This window comes from Penaeus monodon, chromosome 17 (assembly GCF_015228065.2).
Source record: "Penaeus monodon isolate SGIC_2016 chromosome 17, NSTDA_Pmon_1, whole genome shotgun sequence".
In the NCBI taxonomy this organism is placed as follows: Eukaryota; Metazoa; Arthropoda; class Malacostraca; order Decapoda; family Penaeidae; genus Penaeus; species Penaeus monodon.
In genome coordinates, this window is record NC_051402.1 from 46,796,892 (window position 1) to 46,806,309 (window position 9,418).

Here is a 9,418-nt window from a genome sequence, read left to right on the forward strand (position 1 = left end):
AGAGAGCAGAGAGAGAGAGGAGAGCAGAGAGAGAGAGAGAGCAGAGGGGGAGAAGAGAGAGAAGAGAGAAGAGAGCAGAGAGAGAAGAGAGCAGAGAGAGAGAGAGCAGAGAGAGAAGAGAGCAGAGAGAGACAGAGAGCAGAAGAGAAGAGCAGAGAAGAGGAGAAGAGAGAAGAAGAGAGAGAGAGAGGGGAGAAGAGAGAGGAGAGAGGGAGAGAGAGGGGAGGAGAGAGAGAAGAGAGAGAGAGAAGAGAAAACAGAGAGCAGAGAAAGAGAGAGAGAGAGAGCAGAGAGAGAGAGAGAGAGAGAGAGAGAGAGAGAGAGAGAGAGAGAGAGAGAGAGAGAAGAGAAGAGAGAAAAGAGAGAGAGAGAGAGAGGAAAGGAGAGAGAGAGAGAGAGAGGAGAGAGCACAAAGAGAGAGAGAGGAGAGAGAGAAGGAGAGAGAGAGAGAGGACGAGAAGAGAGAGAGAGAGAGAGAGAAGAGAGAGAGAGGAGAGAGAGAGAGAGAGAGAGCAGAGAGAGAGCAGAGAGAGAGAGCAGAGAAAGCAGAGAGAGAGAGCAGAGAAAGAAGAGAAGAGAGAGCAGAGAAAGCAGAGAGAGCAGAGAAAGCAGAGAGCAGAGAAACAGAGAGCAGAGAGAGAGAGAGAGCAGAGAGAGAGAGAGAGCAAGAGAGAGGAGAGAGAGAGAGAGAGAGAAAGAGCAGAGAGAGAGAAGAGAGAGAAGAGAGAGAGAGAGGAGAGAAGAGAGGAGAGAGAGAGAGAGAGAGAGAGAGAGAGAAGGAAGAGAGAGAGAGGAAGAGAGAGAGAGAGAGAGAGAGAGAGAGAGAGAGAGAGAGAGAGAGAGAGGAGAGAGAGAGAGAAGAAGAGAGAGAGAGCAGACGAAGAGAGAGCAAGAAAAGAGAGAGAGCAAGAAAAGAGAGAGAGAGACAGAGACAGAAGAGAGAGAGCAGAGACAGAAGAGAGAGAGCAGAGACAGAAGAGAGAGAGCAGAGACAGAGAGAGAGAGCAGAGAGAGAGAGCAGAGAGAGAGAGAGAGAGAAGAGAGAGAGAGAGAGAGAGAGAGAGAGAGAGAGAGAGAGAGAGAGAGAGAGAGAGAGAGAGAGAGAGAGAGAGAGAGAGAGAGAGAGAGAGAGAGAAAGCAGAGAGCAGAGAGTAAAGGGGGTGAGGATAGCCTGATAAAGAATGGAGAGTGGGGAGATATGTTGAAAGGATATGAGACATTTGTGTCTGTCTTGTACACTCGTGAAACCGATCTCTCCAAATTAATCGGAAAGTTTAATCGAGGCGAGCGACAATGACAGCTTCGTTCTCGATTACTTTGGAAAAATACCGTATTTCATCCCGGCTGATAAAAGTGAAATGCTCGACGAACTCCATGAAATGCAACAAAATTGGCAAATACAGATGGAATTTAGTTGTCATTGTTATCCGGCAACGAACCATACGCAAATATGATTAAAAGAATTCACAAATTGTGCAAACAGAAACGCCCAGAATAACCTTAAGTCACTCGATAATTTTCGTAGAAAAACATGTTTTACTGCAATGGAATCGAAGATTCTGACAAAGAAACGCGTAAAAAAATGCCTTTCCCTTTGAGGAATTATTCCTCAAAGGGAAAGGCAAACAAATCCATTTTTTAGCTCCATACTATTTAAAGTCTTTGTCAAATCTAAACAACAAACCGAAGAATTTATATGGCAATTTAGAAGGAAAAAAAAATTAAATCAACACTTACCCATATCTTAGATCTCCAATCAGTCTTCAGGCTGTAATAATTCCCATTCCTTCAATCAACGATTCACCCATTCGTAACACTTAAGTTCTCTCATGGTATTTGATGCTCGCCTGTCACGACAACACAATTAACAAAAAAAAATAGCCGATTTACAAATCACAGAGCATACGATGTGTAATATGTCACAACTAAAGCGATACTGAAGCGCACATTACAAAACCGAGAGTATTTGATCGCGTGCTCATTGGTCCCTCGTCCCGCTTCCTCGCATGTGATTGGCTGTTGTCGCGTTGCCTGCCTTGTTGACTCGGCCAGAGCTGTTACCAACTATTGAGCACTAACGCCTTTCAAAAAATATTTAATTTGATTGTTTTTTTTCTATCATGAAAATGAATGACGGATCTTTCTGCAGTTCCGTAAATGTGGTTTTCTTCGAATCTGTCTCAGTAAATGAAATAAAGGTGCCCAAACTATTTATTCTACTGATTCTTACGAAAAGTGTTCGATCGCGAAAATTAATTCCATATATTATTATATGTAAAGTATTATCCTAAAAGATTAATATTTATATACCAAAGTCTGATTACATCACCGCACACACCACTTGCATGTTTTATTTCATTTTACTTGATTTGGATCACAAAGAATCTAATATGATCTTTTGTTTACTACTGACACCACCTATTCATCCATCTATCAATCAGTATGCTAATTTCCTTATAATGTTTTGTGGATTTTAAAAGTTAAATAAGTGAATATTATGAAATCCAGTGGTAAGGGTTGTTGGTAGTAACATTTATCTGCAAACGATGTTTTTGTTATAATTATATAATTAGTCTCGTATGCAAAATGTGTACGGTGTTTGTAAACCCAAACACCATTTCACTGTTGTTGTTTTTTTACATCAATTCCAGTTAAGCATTTTCTGTATTCTCACTTGTGCATGAATAATTAAAAGATAAAAAATAAAGGCCGTCTCTTAACGTTTTTACGATTCGTGTATGAGTAAACCGTATGCCAAACTTTGTGTTCAACATGAGTAATGTTAATTGAAGAGTGTATCGTGTGAAGATCCTGAACATGAAATTGTATTTTTATGGGATTGATTTGGTCACAAGTTCTAAGAATTTGCTGACTGATATTGGATCTGGAATATTTCGATGATCCCCGCCTCGACTCCTCTCTCTCTCTCTCTCTCTCTCTCTCTCTCTCTCTCTCTCTCTCTCTCTCTCTCTCTCTCTCTCTCTTTCTCTCTTTCTCCTCACTCACTCTCTGGCTGTCTCTTATCCATCTACTTCTCTCTTTCTTACAGTCAAGCATTCATTGCAAAGTTTGTATTTGTTCTCACAGATGCGAACACACCCAAATTAAAGAGACATGGGTAGTAAATATACTGTATGTTCTAATTGCTGGCCGACTCGTAGTAAAGGATTTACATGAAACGAAAAGATTCTAACCTAAAACAATGACAATACCCACCCTTATCCTCACACATTATTTACCTTCTACTACATGTCAAAGCCATATTTAATTTCGAGTTAATTGCGTAATATACAGTATTCTACAACTACTGATTGGTGTGCTGCATTTATGAAAAATTAAGTATTCCTTAGTAAGTTTTCATCAGGGATATGATTTATTTGCTTTTAGCCCTTTAGACATTGATAAAGTATCTACGCTAGTAATGTTTATGGTAGCTCATAGTTTAAATAAACGGTGGTAGCAACATTTGTAATAACAATACTGTTATTGATGATAACAGTATCATTAGTTAAATTATACAAAAAAAATATCATAATGTTCAGAGCAGCACTGGTGATAAATCATTTGTAATCATAATCTACAGTGTGATAAGCATGGCCGTAATAACGATGGAAAAAGAGTAATAAGTCATACTAACCTCAATGGTGTTAATAAACATGTTGATAAGTCTATATTTCTAGTATCTCGCCGGTTACTCGTTAAATAAAGAAATTAAGATCTTACACTCATTTACCTACCTTTTATCTAAGAAAATAGCTACATCGTTTGATACTTTGTTTTAAGAAAAAAAAACATCAGTCCATCGCTTGGGTCGGCTAATGTGTTTTTTCAACTCTCATGGTAAACTTTATTCCCTGTAATCAGCAGAGAACGGAGATCGGACACGCTGGTACACGACAATTATGTTTTTGTGACAAACACTAATATTATGGCTGCCGTTAATGACATGATTAGAAAGTTGCCAGTCCTTCCCAAACCCCACCTTTTTGCCTGTACCTACGAATTTAGTTGTTTTGTGGAACCCTTGCCTTCCATCCCGCTACCAAATTGACGTAGCACTTTCCTCTTTATTTTTTTAAACTTAAACCCCTCATTTCCCATCTTTCCCAAATAAAAAGAAAAGCAGTAATATTCAAAAGGAAGACATTGGTCATATTAAAATGAAAAGAAAAAATTGTATCATGCTGTTACTATTAAGCTGGATACAACGATGTGAAAATGCTATATAAATTTAGTAACTGCATAATCTTTAAAGAGTTTTGGTATGAAAAGAAAAAAAAATGCTTTTTACTTTTGACTTTTGATTGATATTTTTCTTAGTTCAGTATTATTACCAACCGAAACCCTCCCAGCCCTTGCCGCCTGAAAGTTTTAATCATGGCAACATAACATTTTTGCCACTTCAATAATATTTGTTTAGTGAAATTCCTGTTTCAACACTACTGTCATTTTAAACAAATGACATTTCCCTATATGTGGTTTTGTACAGGCGGACATTTATCCTGCTTGAAGTTTTGTTCTAGTGGACATTTTCCCTGCTCGCTGGTTTATAGAGGCGGACATTACCCTACTAGTGGTTTTGTGCATTTCTCTACATACAGTTTGCTGTTGAAGGATATGAATTAGATTGATCATATTTTAACCTTTGTTACTATTTACTTTTTCTCACTCCTCACGAGAGGAGGGAAACAGGGGAAAATGTTGACTAGTTATTCATCAATTCTTTATTCCCTTATGCATCACTATTTATGACCTACTGGAGAGCCGAATACAATTCCCAGCGTGTAGCGTATCCTCTGTAAAGAAGTTTGCGGCCTCCTCTTCTGCTGGTGATAATCTCCATTGTGGATATGATGGTAATCTGGTGATAATTTATTATATATATATATATATATATATATATATATATATATATATAGATATATATATATAGTATGTATGTATGTATATGTATATATATATGATATATTAGATATATATATATATATATATATATAATATATATATATATATATTTATATATATATATATATATATATATATATATATATATATATATATATATATATAGCATATACGCCGAGGAACAAGGCCGGATGCAGGGAATGCATTGCCAGGAATGAGGTTAGCGTAGACTACACAGGCGCTGAAAGAGAGGATTGGATACTGCATTACTGCCAGGTTAAAGGTCAAATGAGGATACCCGGTACCTTTGGTATCATACAAGGATAGACGAGATGACTATTACATCAATTTCAGTGCAAATTACAGATGGTGGATAATATATATATATATATATATATATATATATATATATATATATATATATATATATATATATATATATATCAAATCCAAAGCATCTGTACAAGGAAGGGGCAAATGTGCTGCATAAAAGACATAGTTTCCGTAAATGTGAATATTTCCGGTAGATGTATATCGAAGCAGGGAAATATCCGCTCACACCAAAACGCGAATAGAGGTATCTGCAGGAAAATCACGCACACAAGCAAATGTCTGCCTGACAAAAAATAGCGATAAGGAACATGTCTAGTAGGGCATAAGTCCTACTGTCTAGAGGGACTCAGTAGTACTAGTACATAACCTACTGTTTATTTTCCGTAATTTTCAAGGAGAAAAAGACCTTTTATTCGTGGTGACAAATCCAGGTTTAAAGTAGAGCCAGAACGAGCTATGATAGACTAGCATATATAGACTGAATTATAAATGGCCTAACATTTTCTTGTTAACGACCTTTATGAATTTAATGGAATTTATAATTTAGTCTTTGGATTTACGTTAGATTCAAGCTTGTCCCGAAGTACTTTTTATGTACAAAATCGTATCTCTGAGCAAGAATTTGCATTATGATAATTGTTATAATCTTAAATCCAAAGAAAGAGCTTTTAAACAGCTTCTTTTTGGGTCACATCAATGTCCATTTCTGTTTTCATGCTATTGCAATATTGATCAATATATAGACAGTACAATTTATATTTCCCCATAAGCCTGAAAGTGGCCTTAGAAGATTATTCATTCTAATGTACAGTACAGTCCAGATATGTCTATTCCCCCTTCCCTGAAAGCAAGTTTTACAACGCCAATAAGTAGAGACTTGGACATTTTTCCCCATTTTTTTGTAGGTTATGTGAACTGCTATGTAAATTGATATGCAAAATCATATCTATATTTTAGTCTGTCTGTACATGCATACGCATGATAGAAAGTCTCTCTGTTTGTTTGTCTGCTTCCCTGCCAACCTGCTTGTTTGTCTGTGTTCTCTCTCAGTATCTATCATCTATTTAATATCCTCGTACTGCTATTATTCTTCCCGTGTCATCATGACACGGGAAGAATAATATGCGTTAGCTGATAAATGGTGTGTAAAACACGGCACAAGCATCTTCATATTTTCTTCAGTAATCGATAAGATAGTCTTAAAATTATACGTGTGTGTATCTGATATGTTCATCTATGAGTAAAGGCAAAATGTGCAATGTACGACCACATTTATTAGATTTACCATTATGCGCATTGCTATTTCTACTAGTTATGCATTGGCAATATGAATCTGATTAGTTTATGACTGATTATGATGGTTGGTGTGCCATTTCTGAAAAGGCTCGCTCCGAGCTGCGACGAGGATGGGATTCGAACCCACGCAGGGAGACCCTATTGGATTAGCAGTCCAACGCCTTAACCACTCGGCCACCTCGTCTATATTTCTTGTAGTTGCAATTGAAAAGTAAATAATAAACAACTACAATCAAATATAGCCTTTTCTAGAAGAAAGATCAAGTATTGCTGCGCGCGCATGATAAACGCATTCGACAACACTACCGACGGCATGTTTTCGTAGAGTTCTGATAGACGCTCTATGCTCTTTGCGGGAAGTGTATTATAGGCCTATGCATGCACGCATGTATAAAAATTGACAATGGTGGCGTTGTCATATCTTTATCAAGCTTGTTCCGTATTTTGCACTAAATACTTGCTGGACCTAAATTTCCTTTTCACTTCCTAGACTAAATCTATCAATTTGCTACATATGTCAGTCTTTATACTGATTTGTGCCGTGCATATACTTGTTTACATTGACATTTCTCGTCAGTTAACATTAAAAAGATAGATGCCTTTTATAGCCTTTATATCAATTACGACTTTTTGCCCCAAGGACGCGTTTTATTGAAAAGCATATCTGAACGGGCATGGTATTTTTTTTTCTACAATTTTAGCGCGGCAATCTCGTCAAACGTGATATCTTGGATTTAATTCTTCCGCAATATACGATAATCCCTTTGTGTGTTCTTATCGCTGCATGTTGAGGCTAAGTGGAGTGATTAAGAATATACTCGTATCCTTTTATTGGCTTAAAACAAAATTCTCTTTTGTCCCATTTGCAGATTTGTTGGATATAACTATAAATAAGACAAATAAGTAGCACTAGCAGACCTCCCAGTAGTAACCAATTGAAGCTAAGATTAATCAGCCTTATATAATTAATCAAGCTACCGTCTAACCTTTCAGCTTCGCACTCCCTTGCTTTATCTCACATTCACTATTCTTAACGAAAGATTTCGCCAAATGTATTTTTTTCTGATAATCCTGATGTTGAGACTAAACCTTGCATTACGTTAGATATCAGTGTATCTTATCTTATGCTGAATAGATTACAATGTTTTTTGTTCCCTGTAGAATGTCCGTGTGTGTGTGATGTGCTGTGTATGCGTATATGAATAATCGTATGTATACATCTGTTTACTTTTATTTATAGTCTTCTATTTCGTACCCTATTGCTTTGGGTTATTTTCCAAAGCATATTTCCCTCTCGCTCACTTATGAGATAGTTCAAAGAGGTTTTCCTTCCTACCGAGAAAGTTCTCACTCCTGGTTCATTCGACCTGCATATTTTTATGTGCATAACAGAGTAGTGATGATATTCATATCATTATAATAAATATAACCTTAATGGTAATATAGTAATGGTAATGATAAGGATAATAAATAATAATAATAATAATGATAATAATAATTAAAATAATATTAATAAAGATGATGATGATGATGATGATGATGATGATGATGATAATAATAACAATAACAATAATAATAACAATGATAATAATAATGATAATGATAATAATAATGATAATGATAATAATAATAGTAATAATAATAATAAAAATAATAAAAATAATAATAATAATAATAATAATAATAATGATAATGATAATAATTTTTTTTCTGTGATCATTACCATTATTGGTGTTACTATTGTTGTTTTGTTGTTGTCCTAATCATTATTATCTTTACCATTATTGGTATTAGTATTCTTGTTTTTGTTTTATTATTATTATCATTATTACTATTATAATTATTTTTACTGTTATTTTCATTATCATTATTATTATTATTATTATTTTGATTATTATTATCATCATCTTTATTGTTATTATTATTAATATCATTATTATTGTTGTTGTTAGTAGCAGTAGAAGTTGTTATCATTATCATCATTGCTATCATTATTGTTATTAGTAGTAGTATTTTATCATTATTGTTGGTATTATCATTATTAGTAGTATTGATATGATTATTATTGATATTATTAGTACTATAATTATTATCACTCTTGTTATTTTTACTAATCAATATATTTGTTATTATTATTATTATTATTATTATTATTATTATTATTATTATTATTATATTAATTATTAATTATTATTATTATATTATATTATTATTATATTATTATTATTATTATTATCATTAATATTATTGTTATTATTATTGTTATTATTATTATTATTATTATCATCATTATCCTTTTTATTATCATTATCATTGTTATTATCATTATCATTATCATTATCATCATCATCATCATCATCATCATCATCATCATCATCATCATCATCATCATCATCATCATCATCATCATTAACATTAACATTATTATTATAATTACTATTGCTATTATTATTATTACTATTATTATGCTTATTGTTGTTGTAATTATAGTTAATATTATTTTCAGTATTGGTATTTTAGTATTGCTGTTGGTCTTTTATTGTTATTATTAATATTATTATCATTTTTTTATCATTACTGTTATTACTACAATATTATTTTCCCTGATGCCATTATTTTTTAATAATTATCATCACCATCATCTCTAACACTTATCATGATCATAATCTCTATCACAATTATTTTATTATTAATAAAGATAGTATCATGACAGCTAGGTAAATGGCAAAAATGTAAATTATCGGTTTATTCAATAAAAAACCGCTCTCTGGGATATGCACACGCAAACACACAAACAAAAAACACATACATAATACTCATAATACCTTATATTGTGTATGTGCGTGTGAATATGTGACTGTGCGTGTATGTATGTATGTTTCTC

General features: G+C 34.0%; 1 non-coding gene across 1 annotated transcript; it reads right to left on the reverse strand.

Annotated features, from left to right (window-relative positions):
* Positions 1 to 6,636: 6,636 nt before the first annotated feature.
* Positions 6,637 to 6,718, reverse strand: Trnas-gcu. The gene has a single exon. It is a non-coding gene; the product is annotated as a tRNA-Ser (tRNA).
* Positions 6,719 to 9,418: the final 2,700 nt, after the last annotated feature.